The sequence below is a fragment of the Gopherus evgoodei genome, chromosome 1 (genome assembly GCF_007399415.2).
Source record: "Gopherus evgoodei ecotype Sinaloan lineage chromosome 1, rGopEvg1_v1.p, whole genome shotgun sequence".
In the NCBI taxonomy this organism is placed as follows: domain Eukaryota; kingdom Metazoa; phylum Chordata; order Testudines; family Testudinidae; genus Gopherus; species Gopherus evgoodei.
Window position 1 is genome coordinate 166,182,430 of NC_044322.1, and position 26,012 is coordinate 166,208,441.

At 45.5% G+C, this 26,012-nt stretch overlaps 1 protein-coding gene across 4 annotated transcripts in view; it reads right to left on the reverse strand.

The window, feature by feature from the left end:
- KCNE2 (potassium voltage-gated channel subfamily E regulatory subunit 2) overlaps window positions 1–26,012 on the reverse strand; it is a 188,280-nt gene that overhangs the window by 40,492 nt on the left and 121,776 nt on the right. For 3 of the 4 annotated variants that reach the window (XR_004002402.1, XM_030578426.1, XM_030578409.1), the window contains exon 1: window positions 3,214–3,405. The exons of the other annotated variant lie outside the window; for it this stretch is intronic. The gene's annotated coding sequence lies outside the window, so the exon portion shown is untranslated. Of the gene's footprint in view, window positions 1–3,213; window positions 3,406–26,012 lie in introns of those variants that run through there. 4 annotated transcript variants of the gene reach the window in all.

The following is a 26,012-nucleotide window of genomic DNA, read 5'->3' on the forward strand; positions in this document are numbered from 1 at the left end:
GCCACCACAATTCATGTTTAAGCTGGGTATATATCCTCAAAAGCTGTTGCATGATAACAAAAAGAACTTTATCCTCCAAATAAAGCTTCTTTAATGTCCACTGTTCTTTAAAGTTCAGTTCTGTCAAATGTTTCCATAGCAATAAACTTTCACTTAGTAATACATTCTCCATGCTGGAGGGAGTTTTTTAGATCAACAATAGGCAAATGGAAAGATAGTTGGACCATCTAAACCCAAACTGCTGCTTAGCTTTTTCTTGATGTATCTGAAAGACATCTCATGGACTCCATTATACTACCACCTGCACCCCAAATATTTCTACATTTAACAGCTTACCAGTGAGATTTAAATTTAAATCAGTTTCTCTTCCAGGTGAAAGACTGATCCCAACCTATAATACTAAGCTGTCAAGAATGCAACCAGTAATACAGCTGGTTCACTTCCATCCAGCATTTACAGTTTTATAACAGGAAGCTGCTGCATTGTGTGCTGTATTTTTTCCTGTATTTTATGTGGCATTATTAAAGAACGTAAGGGGGAAAAAAGGAAGACGTGAGCTGCTAAATCTGTATCAATCATTTTGTTAACATCCATGTACTGGGAAAATAGAATTGGTTGGCACACTTTTGAAGCATTTTAGTTAATAAAAACTGATGTGCCCTTAAATCTTCAAGGCCAGATCCTTATTTGTTGAAAACAAATGAAGCTATGCCATGACATTTTCTACCAGCTCAGGGTCTGACCCCCAGTTCTACAATCCATTCCTGCCCCCCTTCATTGAAGCAAGTGGCAAAACCTTCAGGCTGGGATTTTCAAGGGACTTGTCATGCACTTCTGTACCAGATATGGGCTGGATAGAGAGCTTTCTTATATATACCAGCCGTGTTCATCAGAAGATCCTTTAATGCTCTGCAAGGTATGGCTGAAGTTAGCTTAAATAGGGTATTTATACATATTGCCACCTAGTGGCAGAACAGTATAAAACAGTTTACCATTCTATTATATTTCCCCCTTTAAATTTACATTCCAACCATTTAGTTCGGGGGTCGGCAACCTTCAGCATGCAGCCCATCAGCGTAATCCGCTGGCGGGCCACGAGACATTTTGTTAATACATTGACCATCTGCAGGCACAGCCCCCAGAGCTCACGTTGGCCAGGAAAGGGAGCTGCTGGCGAGCGCGCCTGTGGACGCTCAATGTAAACAAACTGTCTCTCCAACCACTGGCAGATTGCCCTGATGGGCCGCAGGTTGCCCACCACTGCTGTAAGTTGTTTTCATGTGAACTGACCGAGGTAGTTAATACCTCTAGGGCTAGTCAGAACTGTGTCAGGTAACTTCAGCTCTGGAAGGGGCTGACAGGGATTGCAAATTCCTTCTGAGATGACTTTGAGGTCAGCTCCTGAACCAATTTTAAAGTCAATAGTCTTGCAATGAATATTTAATGTCAATCTGTAGGCAGGCTATATGTCATCAGAAGTGATAGACCCCAGAAACAATGGCTGTTGATTGTCTGTAATATATGTCAACTCCTTGATGGCTTTGGTGTGCTAAACAGCTGCAAAGAGTCCATATTTCAAGCATTTATTACACTGTGCTCTGGCTAGACATGCATTATCTCTTGGGAAAAGTTGTGAAAAGAGTGACTAAGGCTGGAATTTGTCCCTCAGCCTGAGAATTCGTTCTCCTTGCCTCAGGGGTTTCATGATAGTGATTTTTAAACACTCAAGTCTCTGTTTACAGTTTCCAAGATAAAACTGAAAAACCTGAAACTGTCACTTTCCTTTAGGTTTTGTTGTTTCACAAGTTCAGACTGTTTTGCTTTTTAAATAGCTGTGCGTAGGTTTATGTCTCTTTTTAATAGAAACAGCTATGAAAGCTAATCATCTGTTAGGCTAGTTATTGGGTTATCTCCAATGTTTTCATATTTTGCCTTCCCAAAAATCAGAGAGTTTTCAGCCAATATATGCAGAGCTTGTATAAAAGATTCAACATTTCTCCCTGGTCCTTGAATTCTCTGGTGAAAACATGCTCTTGCATAAGCCACATTTCTCTGAGGTTTAAAGGATGCATCAAATATAGTCAAAATAATTTCATAGTCATCTTTGTGACTATCTTCAGTAAAGTCAAAACATTTAAAGATATGCTATGCTTGCTGCCCCATAGCATAAATTTAAGACCATATCTGTGTATCTTTGTGGAGCTTGGTAGCAAGACAAAATCTTGCAAAATATTGTTTCCAGTCTCTCAATTCTGAAAGTATGTGAAAGTTTTCTCACGTATTGAAGAGTAGCCTGGTGATGAGATCCTACAACCTGTGTTGCTTTGTTCCTTCTGTTTCTGGTTTACTTAGGACACCATGTCACGTACTTCTGTGATATGGACTGGCTACAGAATTTGCTTATACGCACCAGATGTGTTTATCATAAAAGTTTCTTTAATGCTCTGCCAGGTATGGCTGAGCTTAGCTTAAAGAAGGTGTTTTGCTCACAGCACCAGCTACTGGCTGAACAATTTTATACAGTTTAGCATTCCATTACAGGACCTAAGGCAATTAGGTGCCCAACTCACATTGAAAGTCAGTGGTATCTGGAGTGCCTAACTTCCAGTTGCTCTATTGAAAAATGCCAGCCTGCATGTCATTGGTGGGAGCAGAAGTTGGCCCTTTGTACTGTATGTATTTTAATAACCATAAACCTCCCAGCATTCTCAAAGAAATTCTATACACTTCTCTACTGGTATTTTTGGTGCCTCAGGACGATACCTGTGTGCAGCCTGCCTGCCTTCCTTACTAAATGGGCTTTTAAGCTAATTATGTACAAAATCAGTTTAAAAAGCGACAAAAGAGCTTGAAAAAGATAAGTGTTTAAAATATAGCATCAGCCAGAGTATAATGCATGCATGCTTAAACACTTTTATTACCACAGGGCCTGCTTTGCTACAAGCTTGGATGAGAGGGGAAGAAACATGCATAGCAGTCACCAACATGTGGAATTATACCTTTAGCAGCTGAGCCCCTTTCCTCATCATCACCTGCCCTTGAGCAGCTGAACTGGTTACACAGAGGCATCGTACAGTTCTTGTGCTGAAGGCTATGCAAAATGCCTACCGAGCCCCCAAAGGCAGACAGAATTGTGGTGCTATTTTATAAACAAGAACTCATTGTTTAGAACAACCATTAATTATACACAGAAAATAGGCCTACTGGTCTTACCTTTCTCAAGCATTACATTTCCATACAAGTTAATACTGGAAAGTAAGTCACAGTGATTGGCTATAGCTGCAGAGATCAGGGCAGGTTGTCATGGCCTGTGAAATAGCCTAGCTGGGAATGTTCATTTCAGATAAAAACTTGGAGGAATATTTCACGTTCTGTTGGCAGATAATTTTACAATCAAAATGCTAAAGTAGTGCCATTGCTATTGAATGAAATACAGCATCGTGAAAACAGTTTGCGATATAACCTCTGAGCTCCTGGGCTATGTATTGAATGATCTAGGCTCATCGTGGTAGGTGATACAAAAAGATACATCAAGTAGGCATCTCTCAATCTCTGCTGGGACTGCCCATATTATCTTCATGCCGAGACAAGCTGCTGGGATTGACTGTTTGCTGCCAGGTTGGTTTCCTGAATCCTGCAGCCATCTCCTAGGCTGAACACTCAGTCCTGTCAATCTGATGTGTAATGTACATCCTCTTCTTCCTCCAATATGGTGCAAACTCACCCTGATTCATGAAAGAGCATAATCCACCTTCCTTTCCTGGGGAATATCGGGGTCTGTCCTACTGCTCTCTTTTCCTCACTAATGTTATGCAAAATATAAAATGCTAGAAAAGACAGATATGCCATAAAACCTCTTTTGAAAACCTTTTTTTCAAAAAAAACAAGACGTGCTTTGGGGCTAATATGTTTCCAAACAGAAGCCAAAGGTGCTGGCAGTTTCACCCAGCAGCAGCACTCCCAGCAAAAAACAACACAAATGCTGCTATATTGTTTGCATTGTAGATGGACTCAGAAGCAAATACAGCTGTGATGACTTGGCACACTGCTGTTCTCTCTTTTACCATCCAGCTCGTAGGCATTGGAGCTGCTACTTTACTAACTTGGTTAAAGGCACACCAAGTCTAAGAAGGAGTTAACTGTACACCTGTGTACATGCTCATAATGTGTATTTTTTCCTGAATACATTATCGGTTATCTCACTTTGAGCCCATAATGAAGTCATTATAATGTCACCAGTGTGTTTTGCCAGAAAGCTGGAAGCTCTTAATCTGCTTCCTCTACAACATCTCACAAAGGAAAGGAGAAACCAAAACACTGATTTCAGCTAACAATACATGTATTTGCAGTGGCGGGTCCCAGCAAATGCGAGAAGAAAATTTTTTTGTTTATTTCCCCCTCCTCGTTATGGATTTTATTTAGCAAGCAGGGCATAAAAGATCCCTTACTGCAATTCCAGCAGCAAAAGCCAAGCCAGCTTTTACATTCTTTTCATTTTATCTGTACCTTCCTGTGACCTTTCTTTTAGTTCAATCACCCAAAAGCTGGCAGATGAAGTGAAAGAGGTCAGAAGTCATCTCTGAAAAAGCAGTTACTAAAGATGAGTTGACTGGAACATACTCATTCTCTGTAGGAACTCCCTGCTGCAATCAGCAGCTTGTTGGAGTGCCATAGAAATATATAGGTAATGGGGTTCTATGGGAAGCATGTTAGAAAACAATGGTTTTCATGCCTTTGGAAGTTTTTGCCTTCCTCTGCAGTATGTTGGTCACTTCCCAGGCTTATCTGGCTATGTCTCACTTAATTATTTCCCTGCTATTGCAGGGGCCTTGAGAATTGGTGCCCCTCAGCCCTGCCTCTTCTCTCCCTGTGGCACATGATAGTCTAATCTCCTGTGGGCTGTAACTCTTTGGTCTAATATTGGTGGTTGGGTTTAGTGTGCGGGTGCTGGGTATACAAGAGGTCAGACTAGATGATCTGGTAGTCCCTTCTGGCCTTAAACTCTAGAAGAGGGCTCGTTTGTGGGAGGTATAGGTACATAACTGATGTATGTGAGGACACATGTAAACGGTGGATAAAATAATCATGGTCCAATTTCAGTTCACCCATGGATACACACACACACACACACACCTCCCCTCCACTTGGAGGCCAAACATACTACTAAATCCACAATTAAACTCAATGTATTAACCCTTAATTTAAAACTAGTGTGGCAAAGTACCTGCCTCTCCTCTGCTAGCTCAGTCCTTCTGAGCCTTGGAGACACAGGCTTGGGCAAAGCAAAAGCCCTTCACAGTCGCACAGGGTCTGGCTGATCCCTTCTCAGTCAGGCCCTTGTTCTGTTTTCCTCTCCTTCTGGGGAGAGTGCAATCTGCCTTGCAAGAAAAGTTTCAGAGTTCAGCTACCCCTACTCGCTGGCAGCTACTCTACTTCTCTCCTCTCCCCTCCTCTGCCAGGGGGGGTTTAAAAAGGTCTCCAGACATTGGGGCCAGCTGAAACTAATTAGCTCCCTGGTAACCCCTGTTCCAGCTGAACCTTATTCCTCCATGGTTAAGCCTTCTGGGACTAATTACTACCCCTCTCCTGGTGGCTAAGTGTCCTGAATTTGCCACACTAGCATGAGCAATAAGACAGGACAAATGGAAGCCAAGTAAAAACCAGTTAAGTGCATAAACCTGGAAGCTGAATTCTAAGTCCAGCCAAATACTATGGCAATTCTGCTGATCCTGAGTCCATTGACATCAATCCAAAGACTCCTGTTGCATACCTTCCAACTTTTCAAGTGGCTAAAGTGGGGGCCCCTTCCCCACACAGGGCTCCCCACTATGCATCTTCCAGCCAGCTCCCCCAGGTGGGCATCACTGCAGATTCCTGTCCAGTACGTGGATGACAGCAGCAAAGCTCCGACTGGTCTGTTTCAGATACTGGTGCCAGAGTCAACTCCATTGCATCAGCAAATAGAAGCAGTGCTCAGTGACCACAGTGACTCTTTTGTGCACTTGTTTGAGCTCCTTTTCTTTACTCCATGTTAGCATAGCCCTGTCTGGCTCTTTGGTGCTCATCTTGGTCTAGGAGGTACTGTTTCTGGGCATTCTGAGATATCTTCCTCCCCATGTCTATGGCTTTTGCAGTGGGTTTCTCCTCAGAGTTATTTCTCAGAAAAGCATGTCAGTTCTTTATGTTACCAGCTTCTGACTCCAGCTCTGACCCTTGACTTCATTCCTGGTTCCTGACTCCAGCTTGGGCCCAGGACCCTGGCTTCCAGCTCTAACCACTAGACCAAGTCCAGCTCTAATCAATAGGTAACACCACCCACAGCCTAGTCCTGCCATCTAATCCTAGAGAATGACTTCAGAGTGTCTCCCTGCAGCCCCTTTCTTCTGTCAACTTCCTGCCTTTATAATCACTCCCCAGCTGGGCTTCATCTCTAATTAAGCCTGGCTCACTCTCCAGGTGCAGCCAGATAACATACCTGTCCCTCAGGACACATGCAGCCCTTCATGGTCTGTGTGGGGTTACACACCCCATAATGCACCCACTCAAAAGTCACATTGTGGTGGCATGAAATGATATACTTGTCCATTTCCTCTTTAACTGTATTGAACTCTTTCATCTGGGTAGCTGTGAGGCTTCTGGAAAGGATAGCGTTCCCTGTTGTAGATCCCATTATATAGAGCAGCAGTTCTCAAACCGTGGGCCGGGACCCCAAAGTGCATCATGACCCTGTTGTAATGGGGTCACCAGGGCTGGTTTAGACTTGCTGGAGCCTGGGGCTGAAGCCAAAGTCCAAGCCCCACCACCCATGGCTGAAGCCAAAGCCCGAATGCTTCAGCTTTGGCCATGGGTGGTGGGGCTCAGGTTACAGACCCCTCACCCAGGGCGGCAAGGCTGGGGCTTTGGCGCCTCCACCTGCGGTGGTGGGACTGGGACAGGCTCAGGCTCAGGCTTCTATCCCCTCTCCTGGGGTCGTGTAGTAATTTTGATTGTCAGAAGAGAGTCGCAATGCAATGAAGTTTGAGAGCCTCTGCTATAGAGCAAGGCATTAACGTGTTTCTCCTTGAATTGGTAATCTAAAATGGAAGCCTGGTGGAACCTCTGGAATCTGCTTACTCTGAATAGCCATCCCTCAGGGTGCTGGAAACCAAATTTGGATAGTGGTGGTATTTAGGAGAAGGCTGGGTCAAATGTAGCCATCTCTGCTGTTTTAGTGTACTACAGATTTCCCCACCCTCCCTTTTTTTTGCTTTGTTGCCTTCAGGTGGAATAACATGGTATGGCCCTTAATGTTGTCCTAACCTTAGCTTCACTGTCCCTTTCTTTCCTATCTTAACTCCCTGCTGCATCCTAGACTCAACACTGTGTTTTTTTCAGGGCCTTCTATTTTTAGGCCTCTTTTGCTGCTGGCTGTGTGCAGCTTTTAGATTCTTCTGGCTGGGTTGGAGGGCTTGCAGCTTCTCTGTTTTCCTTTTCCTTAAATTTTTTTTTTATTTTGCAGTGGTGTTTCTGTGGTGTGTTGGGTCTTTATCTGACCCCATTCTAACACCATGTAGAGATTACAGATACCCAACATACATACCATGGTTAGGGTAAATGCAAGACTGACTTTATTTCCTGTTTACACAGACATTTGCCTGCTTGCTATATGCCCTTAGGGACATAGTGGCTCTAAACACTCCCAACTAACACCACACAATGGTCTACATTGGAACCCAGCTGCAATAGTGATTTAATGCATAGATGTTTTCTCAATACAGCAGTTGTCAATATTTACCACAAGTCACCAACCGCACTGTGTTATCGGAAATGCCAGTCATTCTCTGTTTGAAGCACAAGGAAATACAAGGACTTGTTTGAGAAGCTGAATTTGCTAATTATGATTTGGTAAATTAAACAGTGTATAGTTGCTCCGTGAAAATGCCTAGAAACAAAAATCCAAGAAAATTAGTTCATAAATAGAAAAAAAAAGCAGTTTGAACACATGGGAATTGGCTGTGGTTTAGCTACAGAATTGTATGCCTCCTTGCATAAGAGAATTGTTGTTGTTGTTTGGTCTATTGCTGTTCCTTGAGAGAGAAGAACTATTTCCTTTTTTATGAGCTACTGCAGATTAGCTAAGTGGTTAGGGCACTACCCCCAGGGATGTAAGAGAGCCAGGGTCCGGTCCCTGTTCTGATCCAAAGACTACCAAAGCCTGATGGCATGCTTCCCAACAGCCCCATTAAACCTCCAAAACCCTCTTTCTTGGTTGAAACAGAACATTTCCCATCTTAACCTTGTTACCTTAAACTTCAAACCAATGCTCAGGGCAAAAGGCAGAGTAAGGACAGCAGCTTTGCTTTCCACCCACGCAGGTCAGGCCCCTCTTCACACATGTTCCCTTATCTTGCAGTGGGAGTTGGAGGTGCGATCAGTAGCTTAGGCACTGACCGCCTCACTGCCCACTCTGATTTGGCCCTGGAACCAAGTGTATTCGTCCAGCAAGAGATACCACATGCAGGAAATGTCTAAAAAGGGGACATTATGCAGCAGACGGGTAGTCTAAACACAAGGTAGACTTCAAGGTCTGTTGTAAGAGTAAAAGCCTGGAATCACTCTTACAACATCAGAGGGGCAGCCGTGTTAATCTGGATCTGTAAAAGCAGCAAAGAGTCCTGTGGCACCCTATAGACTAACAGACGTATTGGAGTATGAGCTTTCGTGGGTGAATACCCACTTCGTCGGATGCATGTAGTGGAAATTTCCAGATGCAGGTATAAATATGCAAGCAAGAATCAGGCTAGAGATAATGAGGTTAGTTCAATCAGGGAGGATGAGGCCCTCTTCTAACAGTTGAGGTGTGAACACCAAGGGAGGAGAAACTGCTTTTGTAGTTGGCTAGCATTCACAGTCTTTGTTTAATCCTGAGGTGATGGTGTCAAATTTGCAGATGAACTGAAGCTCAGCAGTTTCTCTTTGAAGTCTGGTCCTGAAGTTTTTTGCTGCAGGAAGGCTACCATTAAATCTGCTATTGTGTCTCCAGGGAGGTTGAAGTGTTCTCCTACAGGTTTTTGTATATTGCCATTCCTAATATCTGACTTGTGTCCATTTATCCTTTTATGGAGGGACTGTCCAGTTTGGTTGATGTACATAGTAGTGGGGCATTGCTGGCATATGATGGAGTATATTACATTGGTGGACGTGCAGGTGAATGAGCCGGTGATGGTGTGGCTGATCTGGTTAGGTGAGGGTGTTGCTGGTGTAGATATGTGGATAGAGTTGACATCGAGGTTTGTTGCATGGTTTGGTTCCTGAGTTAGAGTTGCTATGGTGTGGTGTGTGGTTGCTGGTGAGAATATGCTTAAGGTGGGCAGGTTATCTGTGGGCGAGGACTGGCCTGCCACCCAAGGCCTGTGAAAGTGAGGGATCATTGTTCAGGATGGGTTGTAGATCCCTGTTGATGCGTTGGAGAGGTTTTAGCTGGGGACTGTATGTGATGGCCAGTGGAGTTTGTTTGTTCTCCCTGATTGAACTAACCTTGTTATCTCTAGCCTGATTCTTGCCCGCATATTTATACCTGCCTCAGGAAATTTCCACTACATGCATCCGACGAAGTGAGTATTCACCCACGAAAGCTCATGCGCCAATACATCTGTTAGCCTATAACAGGCCTGCACAACTCGTAAAGCAGCAAGGGCCACATTACTCCAAAGAAAACAGCAAAGGGCCGAAACCTCTCAGCCCCGCAGAAACACCCCGCCCCAGGGCCGCCCAGCCCTGCGGAAACAAACCCTCCTTCCCCAGCATCGCCCCACCAAAACAGCTGTGGGCCAAAAAGGAAGGTTGGGAGTGGTGAGGTGATACCAGGGGCTCCCAGCTGAAGAGGTGGCTGGGAGCCCTCAGGGTCAAATTAAAGGGCCCGGGGCTCCGGCGGCTGGGGGAACCCAACAGGGTCTGCTTTAGGTTTTTTGCTGCCCGAAGCAAAAAAAATTTGGCTGCCCCCAGTCCCAGCCCTGGGTTCTCCCCTGTACCCCTACTGCTGCCCCCGTCCTGGGCTCTCCCCCCACCAACCCACACCTCCTGCCGCCCCAGCGCTGGGCTTCCCCCTTTCCTCCCCACCTGTGCCCTTCCCCCACCCCACTGCTGCCCCAGCCCTGGGTTCCTCCCCACCAGTGCCCCCTACACACACACACCTCCTGCTGCCTCAGCCCTGGGTTCCTCCCCACCAGCGCCTCCCCCCGCCACACCTCCTGCCGCCTCAGCCCTGGGTCACTGGTAACGCTCCCAGGCTGGGTCATTCAGCAGGAATTTTGGATGTGCACAAAACACAGACAGGATTGGTTCCCATATGGTTACAGAGCTGCAGCAAAGTGGAACAATTTTCAGCTTGTGTGATTGGAGGAGATCTGGATGCATATTATAAGACTGTCCTCAGTAAATAGGGAAAAGTTGAGATGACTTTATTATTCTTTTGTTCCACTCTTTCTTTCTATGGGGAATTTGCCAATGCAATATCACTGTCTTCCTTTTAACAAACAAAAAGGCAATGGCTGTTGAAAATAGCAATTCCAGTCCTGATAACCACTGGGAAGCATTTCTTGCTCAATTTTATCCTACTTTTTCTACAGCAAGTTACAGTGGATCAGTATATTTGATTTGGGAGAAATGAAGTAACAGCTGCCCAAACTGAGCTTGAGCACTCCTCAATTTTGAGGTGTTCAAATCTGGAAAGCAGGTGCTGTGAGGGGGCCCTGTGGGCTACGCGGGGGAGCATGGCAGCAACGTGTCTGGAGCTGCACAGAGCCAGACACACTGGTCTGAGTGGTATGGTAAGGAGGCTGGGGGTTGGAGAAGGGATAGGAGGGTCCTGGGGACAGTCAAGGGACAGGGAGCAGGGGGGCTTGGATGGGGAGGAGGTTCAGGGGGGCAGTCAGGGGACAGGCAGCAGTTGGATAGGCATGGGAGTCCCAGGGGTTTATCAGGGGACAGGTAGGGGATGGGGTACTGGGGGAAAGTTGGGGGGGTCTCAGGTGGGGACAAGGGGAAGGGAGGCTTAGATAGGGGCTGGGGTCCCAAGGGGCAGTTAGGGGCAGTGGTCTCAGGAGAGGGCAATTGGGGGACAAGGAACAGTGGCATTTAGATAGGTGATGGAGTCCTGGGGGGCAGTTAGGGACAAAGGTCCCGGGAGAGGGGTATTCAGGGGACAAGGACCAGCAGTGTTAGATGGGAGAGGGAGTCCTGGGGGGCAGTTGGGGCAGGGGTCCGGGCAGGGAGCAATCAGCGGCTGCGGGCCAGGATTCAAAGGGCTGCCCCCAGCCGCAGGGAGCCCTGAGCCCTTTAAATCCCAGCCAAGGCTGGGAATCTCTCTGGGCAGCCCAGAGCCCTTTGACTCCCGGCTGTGGCTGGGATTTAAAGGGCTCTGGGCTCCACTCCGCTGCAGGCAGCACAGAGCCCTTTGATTCCCAGACGCGGCTGGGATTTAAAGGGCTCAGGGCTCCCCGTCGCTGCGGGCAGTGCAGAGCCCTTTGATTCCCTGCCGCGGCTGGGATTCTAAGGGCTCTGGGCTGCCCGCAGAGCGCCATGTGCGTGGGATTTAGAATCCCCCCGCGGGCCGCACAGTGAGGCTCCGCAAGCCACATGCGGCCCGTGGGCCGTATGTTGTGCAGGCCTGGTCTATAAGGTGCCACAGGACTCTTTGCTGCTTTTACAGATCCAGACTAACACGGCTACCCCTCTGATGTTGTAAGAGTGATTCCAGGATCACTTACAGGAGGATGAAAGCACCAACACTTCAAGAGCCCAAAAAGATATTGATAGGCTGTCATGGTACAATTCCCCACTCTGAACCTTAGCGTCCAAAAGATGGGGTACCAGCATGAATTCCTCTAAGCTCAATCACCAGCTTAGAACCTGTAGCGCTGCCACCAACCAGGAATTACAGTGCCTGGTACACTCTGGTCCCCACAAAACCTTGCCCGGGGACCCCCAAGACCCAGACCCTCTGGATCTTAACACAAGGAAAGTAAACCCTTTCCTTCACTGTTGCCTCTCCCAGACTTCCCCTCCCTGGGTTACCCTGGAAGATCACTGTGATTCAAACTCCTTGAATCTTTAAACAGAGAGGACAATTCACCTTCCTCCCTCCTTCTCTTTCCCCCTCCCAGACTCTTCCTGAGAGAGAAAATAATCCTGGCACAGAGAGAAATCAGCCTCTCTCTCCCTCTTCCCTCCCTTCTCCCCACCAATTCCCTGGTGAATCCAGACCCAGTCCCCTGAGGTCTCACCAGAATAAAAAAACAATTAGGTTCTTAAACAAGAAAAGCTTTTAATTAAAGAAAGAAAAACAGTAAAAATGATCTTTGTAAATTTAAAATGGAATAGATACAGGGTCTTTCAGCTATAGACACTGGGAACACTCTCCCAGCCTAAGTGTACAAGTACAAATTAAAATCTTTTCAGCAAAATACCAATTTGAACTCCTTTCAGCCAAATGCACATTTGCAAATAAAGAAAACAAACATAAGCCTAACTCGCTTTATCTACCTAGTAGTCACTATTCTGAATCTATAAGAACCTGTATCAGGGAGATTGGAGAGAAACCTGGTTGCACATCTGATCCCTCTGAGCCCCCAGACTGAATAACAACCAAAATCTAACAGCACACACAAAACTTCCCTTCCTCAAGATTTGAAAGTATCCTGTCCTCTGATTGGTCCTCTGGTCAGGTGATAGCCAGGCTCACTGTTCTTGTTAACCCTTTCCAGGCAAAGAGATATGAAGCACTTCTGTTCTATTAACTCTTACTTATCCGTTTATGACACGCCCCCCAAATCACTGACAGTGTGGAACCACACTGGCAGTGATTTCTCCCTAGAACTCTAGAATAAACAGATTAATAAACACCTCCACCCTTACATATGCTACTAATTATGTACAACTACAAAATTCTTCACATTGCAAGGACAATTTTTAACCAGTTGATTCTGGGAAACTTTCATGGGAGAGTGCATCAACTCCTTGATCTGTTGCCGCTGCAGACATTCCAGGGTTGTGGAGAGGTTCACCTCTTCCACGCCACTGTCACTTTTCCCTTTATCGTAGACACCGTCAGGCCACTCAGCGTCATCTCCTCCCTGGGCTGTGAACTGACAAACCTGTAAGTCTCTGTAATAAAAGGGCTTGAGAGAATTAACGTGGTACACTCGGGGCTTTAGGGAGGAATTGGGAAATGCTATGAGGTAGTTAACAGCTCCTAGGCGCTCTTGGACAGTGAATGGCCCTTCCCATGATGCTTCTATTTTATGGGCCTGTTGCACTTTCAAGACCATAACCTGGTCTCTTACCTTGAAGGAACGCTCTCTGGTATGTCTATCATACCAGGCCTTTTGCTCTTTTTGAGCATCCTTTAGATTTTCTTTAGCAAGGGCTAAAGAGTGTTGGAGGGTGCTTTGTAGGTTGCTTACAAAATCCAAAATGTTAGTTCCTGGAGAGGGTGTAAACCCCTCCCATTGCTGCTTCACCAACTGTAATGGCCCTTTAACCTCATGGCCATACACAAGCTCAAATGGTGAGAACCCTAAACTGGGATGTGGTACAGCCCTGTAAGCAAAAAGCAACTGCTGCAACACTAGGTCCCAGTCATTGGAGTGTTCATTCACGAATTTACGTATCATGGCCCCCAAAGTTCCATTAAACCTTTCCACCAGGCCATTGGTTTGATGGTGGTACGGTGTGGCAACCAAGTGATTCACCCCATGAGTTTCCCACAGTTCTTTCATGGTCCCTGCCAGGAAATTTGTCCCTGAATCCATAAGGATATCAACCTACCCTGGCAAAAATGTCTGTTAGGGCCTGGCACACAGTTTTAACCCTGGTGTTGCCTAGAGTTACTGCTTCCGGCCATCGAGTAGCAAAGTCCACAAAAGTCAGTATGCACTGCTTTCCTCTGGGGTCTTTTTTAAGGACCCAGAATATCCACAGCTACTAGCTGAAATGGGACCTCAATTATGGGGAGTGGCTGGAGAATGGCCTTGGCCTGGTCTTGGGGCTTTCCCACTTTTTGGCACACCTCACAAGACCGGACATACTTGGCAACAGCCTTGCCCATCCCCTCCCAGTGGAAGGACTTCCCCAACCTGTCTTTGGTTCTGTTCACCCCAACATGGCCACTGGGATGATCATGGGCTAAGCTTAAGAGCTTCCCCTGGTATTTAGTTGGAACCCCCAACTGTTTTTGTGGATGCCAGTCTTCCCAGTGTCCACCAGAAAGAGTCTCCTTATATAAAAGCCCTTGTTCTATAACAAACCGGGATCGGTTAGAAGAGCTGAGAGGCGGTGGGGTGCTGCAGGCTGCCGCCCAAGCTTTCTGAAGGCTGTCATCTGCTTCCTGCTCAGTCTGGAACTGTTCCCTTGAGGCTGGAGACACCAGTTCCTCCTTAGACTGTGGACTTGGGCTTAGTCCCTTGGGAAGCAATGTAGGTGCTGGAGTTGTTTTTGTGGCTGGTGAACCACTCTCCGCTGGTGCACCAGGTGGTATTTCAGGCTCTGGCTGAGCCTCTTGGGTATGGTTGTCTGCTGTTTCTGCCCATTCAGACTCGCTGGCGCCCTCTGGCGTTGGGGTTGAAGATGCGTTTGCAAGCGCTGGCATCAGTTCTGGCAATGGTTCTGGTGCTGGTTGCGTTTCCAAGTCCGGGTCTGGGACTGGAAGTACTGTGGCTGTTGCAGTCGTTGGCAGGGAATCCGGGTCCACTACCTTTGTCTGGGTCTCTGCCAACACAGACGGGGCCTCTGTGGACTGTTCAGGAACAGGGATGGGTCTGGAGGCTTGCCTGGCTTGGCTGCGTGTAACCATTCCCACCCTCTTGGCCCACTTTACCTGGTTGGCCAAGTCTTCCCCCAGTAGTATGGGGATGTGATAATTGTTATAGACTGCAAACGTCCACTTTCCTGACCAGCCTTTGTACTGGACAGGCAGTTTAGCTGTAGGCAAGTTTACAGCTTGTGCCATGAAGGGGTAAATTGTCACTTGGGCCTTTGAGTTGATGAATTTGGGGTCCACTAAGGATTGGTGGACAGCTGACACTTGTGCCCCCGTGTCTCTCCACGTGATAACCTTCTTTCCGCCCACTCTCAAAATTTCCCTTCTCTCTGAGGGTATTTGAGAGACATCTGGGCTTGGGGATCTTTGGAGTAATGGAGATATAATGAACTGCACTCGGTTGGGGTTCTTGGGGCAGTGGGCCTTTATATGTCCCAGTTCATTACACTTGAAGCATCGCCCAGCTGACTGGTCACTGGGCCTAGGTGGCTTACCGGAGATTGGTGAGGTGAGAGAATAGGGAGTCGACAGCTTTTCTTGGGTTGTAGGTGGGGTCTTGGTTTGCCCTCGGGTATAGGGTTTATTGTCGGGGTGACCTCTGTGATATTCGCTCCCCTTGATAGTAGCTCTTTTCTTTTCTGCCACTTCCACCCGTCTGGCTCCAATCTCCCCCACCTCCGTTACAGTTTTGGGCTTCCCATCTAGGATGTACCTTTTGATTTCCTCTGGAACACCCTCTAAGAACTGCTCCAATTGTATTAGGAGGTGCATGTCGTCCAGAGATTTAACATTGGCTCCTGATATCCAGGCTTCATAATTCTTTGCAATGTGGTAGGTGTGTCAGGGAAATGACACATCTGGTTTCCATTTTAGGGCTCTGAACCGCCGACGGGCCTGTTCAGGTGTTATCCCCATTCGGTATCTGGCCTTGGTTTGAAAAAGTTTATAGTCGTTCATGTTCTCCTTAGGCATTTCAGCCGCCACCTCTGCTAAGGGTCCACTGAGCTGTGGCCTCAGTTCTATCATGCACTGGTCTTCAGGGATGTTGTACCCAAGACAGGCTCTTTCAAAATTCTCTAAGAAGGCTTCAGTGTCATCACCTGCCTTGTAGGTGGGAAATCTCTTGGGATGTGGAACAATAACTGGCGAAGGGTTGTTAGGGTTGGCTGGAGCATGCTGCCTAGCCTGCGCTAATTCCAGGGCCTGCTGGTGGGCCTCCCTCTGGAGTTCCAACTCTTTCTCTTTTATCTCCAGCTCTCTCCTGTGGGCGGCCTCTTTTTCTCTCTCTCTCAGCTCCATCTCTTGTAGTTTTTTTTCCATGTCTCGCCTGTGGTCTGCGTCTTTGATTTGTTCCTCTGCCTCTAGTCTCTCTCATTCGTGTTTCAGGGCATCCTTGGTAGTCATGGTTTCTGTTTTCTTGTATTGGGGCGCCCTCTGGTGTTTACTACCTGAAATTCTTCTTCTCTGTTGCCTCCTGAGGGTTGCTTAGCAACAGAGTCTTTTTTAAACTCCTTCTACCTAGCTATTCCCGACAGAGTTAGAAAGAAAAAAAACCATTCATTTGCAAATGTGTTTTGCTGGTGTATGGTGACTCACAACTGGAGTCCCTTTGTTGAACAAAAGACCCTTTTTCAACTTAATGCCTATGCCTTCAGACTACTCAGAAGGTAGAGACCAAAAAAAAACTTGCAGACCTTTGCTTTTAAAACAATCTCCTCTAGCCTGCTTTACACACAGCTAGCAGGAAAAGAGAAAGAAAAAATCCTACTGGCTTTTGCTTCTAAACCCAAACCTCTCAGTCTGCCTGCAGATAGCTAGCAGGGAGAGAATAAAAACCTCACTGGCTTTTGGATTCTATCTTATCTATCTACCTATCTATCCCACACGCTGCACACCACGTCATGGTACAATTCCCCACTCTGAACCTTAACGTCCAAAAGATGGGGTACCAGCATGAATTCCTCTAAGCTCAATCACCAGCTTAGAACCTGTAGCGCTGCCACCAACCAGGAATTCCAGTGCCTGGTACACTCTGGTCCCCACAAAACCTTGCCTGGGGACCCCCAAGACCCAGACCCTCTGGATCTTAGCACAAGGAAAGTAAACCCTTTCCCTTACCGTTGCCTCTCCCAGACTTCCCCTTCCTGGGTTACCCTGGAAGATCACTGTGATTCAAACTCCTTGAATCACAAAACAGAGAGGACAATTCACCTTCCTCCCTCCTTCTCTTTCCCCCTCCCAGACTCTTCCTGGGAGAGAAAATAATCCTGGCACAGAGAGAAATCAGCCTCTCTCTCCCTCTTCCCTCCTTTCTCCCCACCAATTCCCTGGTGGATCCAGACCCAGTCCCCTGAGGTCTCACCAGAATAAAAAAACAATCAGGTTCTTAAACAAGAAAAGCTTTTAATTAAAGAAAGAAAAACAGTAAAAATTATCTTTGTAAATTTAAAATGGAATAGATACAGGGTCTTTCAGCTATAGACACTGGGAACACTCTCCCAGCCTAATATACAAGTACAAATTAAAATCTTTTCAGCAAAATACCAATTTGAACTCCTTCCAGCCAAATACACATTTGCAAATAAAGAAAACAACCATAAGCCTAACTCGCCTTATCTACCTAGTACTCACTGTTCTGAATCTATAAGAGCCTGTATCAGGGAGATTGGAGAGAAACCTGGTTGCACGTCTGGTCCCTCTGAGCCCCCAGAGTGAACAACAACCAAACACTAACAGCACAGCACAGAAACTTCCCTCCCTCAAGATTTGAAAGTATCCTGTCCTCTGATTGGTCCTCTGGTCAGGTGACCACCAGGCTCACTGTTCTCCAGGCAAAGAGATATGAAGCACTTCTGTTCTATTAACTCTTACTTATCTGTTTATGACATAGGCCCAGGACAGTCCCCCATTAAATGTGAAAGACATTTTTTGGCCACACTAAAGCTAGGATAGAAAACTGTGGATGTCCTACACACTCATCTATCTGGCACTTCTCTGCCTGGGTCTGGGCAGCAGTACCCTTTCTCCCCTTGCACTCCCTAAATCTATCTCCTGTTCCCCAATGCCCTGTTCTCCTTCATGCTCCCTATCTACCTTTCACAATGTATCTGCTGCTCCTGCAGTCCTTCAATCCTGTCTAGCTCCCTGAACCACAGAGTGTCAGCCATTTTGCCTGTGGGCAAGGCTTCTGCCTCACTGAAAATATGGCATGGGAGATGGCAGGCAACTTTATCAAAAGTAGTCTCACTTCTACATGCAGATGGACTGTAGGGAAATGGCAGCCATCTTGCTGGCTTCAGCCCCATTGATAGGGGCCATTTTGAATAAGAAAAAATTCATGAGTTGGCTCTTTTCATCATGTTTTCATGAGACAGGAAAAAGAGCAACCAAAATTGCTGGAGTTGCAATAAAATCATGAGAGTTGGCAACACTGGAAGTTGAAAGACTGGAGAATGAAAGTTAAAACCTATTGGGAACCCTGCTTTATCATTATTACTGAGCAGTTTGAGAGGATGCCTGTGATTTCTATCTAAACCCCAAAGATTTAGGGCTTCCATGGAGCAGGGCTAAAGACATTCCTTCTACAGGGTCAAAATTATGGCACATAAAGTGCCTTGTTAGGGATAAGGGAAGGAAGGGATTAGAGGACAGAAAAATGAGGCCTTTCTTGAAGGTTTGAGGTTAAAGGCCTGATCCTCTTTCAGCATTAATGTGTTACTGATATTTGTTTGGTCTGTAGCTGGTGTTGGTCCTACAGCTGGATTTTCCCCCTCTGTCTCACTGGAGTCTTTCTCGCTATCCTTTTTTGCTCCTTTTTCATCTTTATGGTGACTTATTTTTAAGTAATAGAAGGAAGAGGATTTGAAATATTTTAGCACACACACTCAGACACGAAACTACAAGACTCAGATAATGAGCAATGACTGTCATACACAGACCTTCTGTCCCTCAAGGTTGCTATAACTAGAGGTGGTTAAAAAAATTTTGAACAAAATTTTTCCATGGAAAATTGCCATTTCCTTGAAACTGAAATGTTTTGCAAAAGCGTGTGTGCCCATGAAAACTTTGTTGAGAAGGTTTCCCAAATAAATCTAGGAAGAAATTTCTAGTCAGCCCACATGTACCACTGCAGAATAGCCATGTGGTTAGGGTATTGCCCTTTGGGATGTAGGAGATCCAGGTTCAAATCCCTGTTCTGACTCAGACAGATTCAATCTTTTCCCCTGCTCTCATCAGTGCAGAAAGTTGACCTAGGATTGTCCATATCCTTACACCCCAGGTGAGAGTACTTGGCTATTGTACAGTGGCTTGTTTTTTCATAGAACCTTTTAGAAAAGTCTAATTTTTGTTCCACATTGGAACAAAAATAAATTTCAAAATTTTTCACAAAATAGATTTGTTGTTTTCCGGCCACCCCTAATGTAACCTCCAGCCCCTTACTTCAGCTACTCCTAGAGATCCCCTGGCTTTCTCTTGTGTCCCTACTGACCACAGCCAGCTTCTTAGGAACATCTTTTTGGAACAAAGGAACACCTTTGACTGAGTGGCTCCAGGTTTTGTACTTTTTCTTCCTCCTAGCCAGGGATGAGAAGTTCATTTTCCTTAACTTCAGGAACAGACCACAGTGAATATCCAACAACCAGCCTTCAGCCAAATATAAATGAAGCAAAGCGTATTAGAAAGTTGAGATGAAAATCAAAGCAAATCAAAGCAAAATAGCAAAATAGGTGCAATTCTACACCCACAATTTAATGTATTTATTCTCACAACAACCCCTGCTGGGTAGGGAAGGATCATCATCCCCATTTTACCTATTGGAAATGGATATGCAGAGAGACTAAAACCCAGATCCTCAAAGCTATTTAGGAGCCTAACTCCCATTGATTTCAAGGGAATTAAGTATCTAAACACCTCTGAGGATCTGGGCTTAATTGACATGGCCAAGGTCATAAAAATGACAGTGGCAGAGTAGAGAATTGAACTGGTTTTCCTGAGTTCCCTGTTAGCACTGGTGCATCTTTCTATTAATTATACTCTATTATTAATTATTATTATTATTATTATTGCTAATTATATTGTAACCCTTCTGCCTGGTGGAGTCAGCAGCAACAAGGGCCAGGTTCAATGTCTAGGGACTTTTCTTAACACAAAATAGAACTGGTTTGAGCCCCCACCCTGAACACCACCCTGAGCACCTGTAGGAGGCAACACTTCCCCTCTCGCAAGCACTCAGTCTGTGTACAACAAAATAAAACTTTTATTAAAAGGGAAAAGGGGGAGCCAACATTAATTTGGGAAAACAACACAACCATCATTCAAAAGCATGTGACCATAAACTAACATCCACCCCACAATGCATTGGACAGTGTCCTTTGCCTCAGTTTCTCACCTTGCGGTGTGAAAGTCTGATAAACAAATGTCCCTTAATACACCAATTCCATCTCACCTCTGTTGCCCCCACCCTCCCCTCGTAGTTGGTGGTCCTTAATTAGCAAAAACTCAGAGTTCAGAGGTGCATTCACAGGGTTTTAAACAATACCTGCTGCTGCTGCTGTTTCTCTCTTGCCACTGACCACTGCCTCTCTACCACCAGTCTCTGTGATGTCATTTTCTGAGGTCCAACCACTTAACCCAACTCTTAGTGATTTCAGCAGGTAGTGGGGAACCTCACGGCCTGTGCAGGTGCAGTGTTGTCTTTTGCTGCAATATTATCCCCATGCAAGGTCTAAGGTTTAGTCCCCAGACCTGCTAAACAGTGATGTCAGCTTTTGGAATCACCAACTAGAAATAATGTATATCAGCTGTATTTTTAAACAGCATCTAAGGCTCTTTAGGGAACAACTACACCAATAAGGGGGAAGGAAAAAAAAACTGTTTCCCTGGTGCTTTGGAATCCATACCCACTACTTAGCAAGTCATGTTCAGTTTAGGGTGACACCCTCAATCAGGGCACACTAAGTACAGTTCTGCTGCCCTTTTCTCATACAATAAAGATAACAACATTTTGTTACCTCTGCATTCAAATACTAGAGTGATTTGCAACCCAAATTGATCATTTTGGCAAAGTAGCTCCATCTGCCGTGCACTTAGGGGGAGTAGGCATGTCTATGCAAACACAGTCTGCTCCTGATGCCTTTTTCCCTAACTCATCACTAGATGGCAGGGGAGAGCTCATTCAGACCCTGTTTACAGATTGCTAAGAAATTAGCAGCATTTTGTCAGTTTGCTTTTCTAAAGAATAGAGTAGATTATTCTTTACTAGGAGTATTCTTTAAGAAAAAGGCAGTTTCACTTTTGTTATAAGATAATTTGACTTTTTTCTTTCACCATTCTGTAATGGCCCACGTGCAACATTAGCTTAGTGACCTTTGTAATACTGGTGTTTTCCAGGCTTCCAGCCAGGTGAATGTGTGAGCATATTAATGGGCCAAACGAACGTACAGCAAAGGACAATGTAATCCCTGAGGTTGTGTATCTCCAAAAGGTTAAACTTCAATGTTCCCATGCAGTGGACTATCAGACAGAATGGGTCAAGCGTGTTTGGTTTAGAAATCCCCTGGCCAAGGCTAGGCATTACTGGCTTCAATTATTACCTATACCTAAGAAGGAAAAGGTATAACAAGTGGGGTTCCGCAGGGGTCTGTTTTGGGACCGGTTCTGTTCAATATCTTCATCAACGATTTAGATGTTGGCATAGAAAGTACGCTTATTAAGTTTGCGGACGATACCAAACTGGGAGGGATTGCAACTGCTCTGGAGGACAGGGTCAAAATTCAAAATGATCTGGACAAATTGGAGAAATGGTCTGAGGTAAACAGGATGAAATTCAATAAAGATAAATGCAAAGTGCTCCACTTAGGAAGGAACAATCAGTTTCACACATACAGAATGGGAAGAGACTGTCTAGGAAGGAGTATGGCAGAAAGAGATCTAGGGGTCATAGTGGACCACAAGCTTAATATGAGTGAACAGTGTGATACTGTTGCAAAAAAAGCAAACATGATTCTGGGATGCATTAACAGGTGTGTTGTAAACAAGACACAAGAAGTCATTCTTCCGCTTTACTCTGCGCTGGTTAGGCCTCAACTGGAGTATTGTGTCCAGTTCTGGGCACCGCATTTCAAGAAAGATGTGGAGAAATTGGAGAGGGTCCAGAGAAGAGCAACAAGAATGATTAAAGGTCTTGAGAACATGACCTATGAAAGAAGGCTGAAGGAATTGGGTTTGTTTAGTTTGGAAAAGAGAAGACTGAGAGGGGACCTGATAGCAGTTTTCAGGTATCTAAAAGGGTGTCATCAGGAGGAGGGAGAAAACTTGTTCACCTTGGCCTCCAATGGTAGAACAAGAAGCAATGGACTTAAACTGCAGCAAGGGAGATTTAGGTTGGACATTAGGAAAAAGTTCCTAACTGTCAGGGTAGTTAAACACTGGAATAGATTGCCTAGGGAAGTTGTGGAATCTCCATCGCTGGAGATATTTAAGAGTAGGTTAGATAAATGTCTATCAGGGATGGTCTAGACAGTATTTGGTCCTGCCACGAGGGCAGGGGACTGGACTCGATGACCTCTCGAGGTCCCTTCCAGTCCTAGAGTCTATGAGTCTATGAGTCTATAAGGTCAATTCTGAATCAGAGTACTCCCAAGGATGGAGCTTTGGGGAGGGTGGGTACTATCCATGAAAGTACTTAGCTGCCTAAGTCCTGTTTTTAGGCACCACTGTGAGCCTCGAAACTCCCTTTCGGCTGCCATCTGACGCTGTAGGTGCCTAAGCTCACTTGGCCCTGAAGTCTATTGTCTCTGGGCAAGCACACTTGCACCTCATTCTAGACAGCTGGACACCTATCTGCCACCTCATTGCATGCACTGCTGCCTCACAATAGATGCCCAAATGCCTGCCTACCGCCTAAGCCACAGAGTGATTCACAAACTGGGAGAGTGGCGTTTGGCCACCTAAGCAGCCTGTGGGGACCTATCCGAGTTCAGAGGCCACCTACAAGATTAGGCCCCTCAGGTGAGTTCACACAAAGCAGCCAGGGGGAAGAAGACTTCCCTTATAACCTTGTGGATAGGATACTCACCCAGGATGTGGGTGACCCCCAGTACAAATCCCCGCCCACCTGCAGGGGAGATGGGATGTAAATAAAGGTCTGCCACCTTTTAGGGGAATATCCTATTAGCTAGGCTAATGGTTATAAAGGAGATTACCTTCCTCCTCCCCACTGCCCAGCCATTTTGGTTTGGGCCCCACATGCAACTTTGGCATCGTCCATCTCTGCTAGCAATCCATGAACTGAGGGAAGACAAGTGTTTGACCGTCTGTCTCTGTGAGAGGGATGGGGCTTAACAAACAACCCTTTCATTCGCTTCTCCCATTGACTCGCTTAAGCAGCACCCCTCCTAGCTTGCTGGCTTTGCAGATTGCAGTCTAAGGTGCATATCTTTCCCCATCCCTTGGATAAGGAGCCTAGGCGCCTTTCCTAGATAGCAACATTGTTCCTCTGATTTTCTAGGTGCCTAAAAGTTAGGCACTGTATCTCTCAGAGCTGTAACACCAATGTCCCTTTGCGGATTGCCCCTGGCACCCAGGGCAGCCGATGTGTCGGGTCCTATTCCCTGGAAGTGTTACCAGACAGAGAGTCTGTGCCTGGGAAGCATATGCAAGAGGCCACAGCCAGATACTGTGATTGAAGCTTGCCCAGACTTCTGAGTGCTTAGAAGCACAGCTGCTTGATGAGCATCCACAAGGGAGAACTCAGCCAGGATTATGACACAAGGTCATTTTAATACTGCTGACCCTCACATGCAAAAAAACTGTGCTGGCATCTCAGTTGCTGGAAGAATAGGCTAGAAGTATTTATAGTAAAACAGGACTAATTGAACAGAACCATTAAATGTGGCATTTTTTACTTGATTTCTATTTGTTTCATTGTACTCTGTAAAAACTCCAGAACTATAGTAATTTATTATGAAAACCTGTTCTCTTAATGTGAATACTCTTATTGGCAGAACATTTGTTTACAGTTTCTAACTGTTGTTCATTGTTTGGCGATACTGTAGGGCACCATTAATAAATATATTTGTGCTAAACAGATGCCTCATGCACGTATACCTTAATAAAAAGCCAGCTGCACTGTGGACATGAACCAAAAGCTGGCTGGTCTGCAGCAGATTAGCTGCCATGGGCTATAGCAATGGATTATCTTCATGCCAGCAATACTTACAGTTGTTCTCTTGATCATACACCCAGTTTCAAAGCCTGCCTGTGTTGAAGAGCCAAATCCCCATCACTACAAAAGATGAAGAAGCAAAGAAAGAGCAGTCCCCCTGGCTCCCTTTCTTGTTGAAAGCACAAGACGAGGTCACAGAGAGCAATGAAGGCAACAAGATGTACACAAAGGTAATCCAGAGCAAGCTGAAATGAAACAACTGCGTGTATTTTCTTCAGACACACGTGCCTCTAGAATTGGCCCCTCCAAGCCTGGGGAAGATTACATCGGTACTGCCTGTGCTGTGGCCATTCTGTAGCTATACAGAATATTTCATTCATTAAGGCTATTATTGCAGCACATTTCATGAGCATTAAAAGAGTTAAACACATCAAAAATAATGCAACAGCCACATTTCTAGTCCTCCCAGTACAAAGACATCTGACTTTCCTATACGATTCTTTTCTTTCTGTTTATTAATTTTTCATCCTACAACACATCAGTTTGACTCAGGGGAGAAAGTTTGGTAAATAAAATGAATTTTTAGTTTATTGTCCCAGGAGGAAAGCTGGGTTGGGCATAGCTTTTGGAAAGGGCTGTTTGGCTCAAGCAGCGAGAATACGTGAATGTATCCATGGCTGAATCAACTGCAGAGTAGGGATTGTGAAAACTGCATACAATAAGGCAATTCTTTAACAGGCAGGACCATGCACATGCCTAGACTTCAGCCTCCCTGGCAACAGGTGAGTGTCTGCTTGAGAAGGTCAGTGTCACTTTCTGAGTTGCTCATGGGTTTTAATACCAGAAGGGACCTTTATGATCATCTATGACTTGTCTTCACAGTGAGGTAATGCGCACTACAGGAGTGTAATTTCTAACGCACACAGAAATGTTACGCATTAATTGGTCCACGTAGACCCTGCTGGTGCCCATTATAAGTTTCCAGCATTACATTCAAAGCAGTAGGGAACATTTAGTGCACACCAGAAGGGTCTACATAGTCCATTAATCATAAAGTCATAGAATTGTAGGGCTGGAAAGGACCTTGATAGATCATCTAGTCCAGCCCACTGTGCTGAGGCAGGACCAAGTAAACCTACACAATCTGGGACAGATGTTTCTTCAACATGTTCTTTAAAACCTCCACTGGGGGTGATTGCACAACCTCCCTTGAAAGCTTATTCCAGAGTTTAACTACCCTTGTAGCTAGAAAGCTTTTCCTAATATCTAACCTAAATTATACAGCTCAGCCTTCTTGATGTCATCCCTGATTACCTCTCCTTCCCTGCTAAATAGAGGACTTAAACTTTCTTTGGTCTTTCTCTTCCTCCTAATGTATCTAAAGAACCTGTTCTTATTGTCTTTTACGTCTCTTGCTAGATGTTATTCATTTTGTGCTTTAGCCTTTCTGATTTTGTCATTGCACACCTATTTTTGCCCTTGTGCTATTCTTCTATACTCCCCCTTAATGCACAGCACATTAATCTGCTTTAGAAATCACCTCCCCATAGTGCACGTGATCCCATCTCGTAGAAGAGACCCTAGTCTGCATAACACAGGCCATAGAATTTCACCCAGTGAATTCTAGAATTGTTAGGACTGCTTAAGGCCAACACCTTTGCGCTGGATCTTCATTTCTCCTGGCTGACTAGGCTGGTAGGATCACTGTTGGTTGAGACTGTCAGTCTCACTCACAATGGGGGAGCAGCCCTGGAAACTCTCAGAGAGAAGACAGGCCATAAAAAATGGGTGCTTGTTAGTTTTCTTATAGTTCTCTTTTGCTTTCTCTGCAGATAAAGTTTTCCAGTCCCATGGAACAATATCATACAAGATCATTTTGTGTTGTGTTTTCTCTATATTCCTGGTCTCCTGTACTGTGTGATGTTAGCCTTGTAAACAGAAGGCATAAATGCTCAGAATAAATTCTTAGTCTGCACCATATTTAAGGTTCCAATCCAGCAAAGCACTTTCTCTTATGAGTAACGTTAATCACATAACTTTGAAGTACAT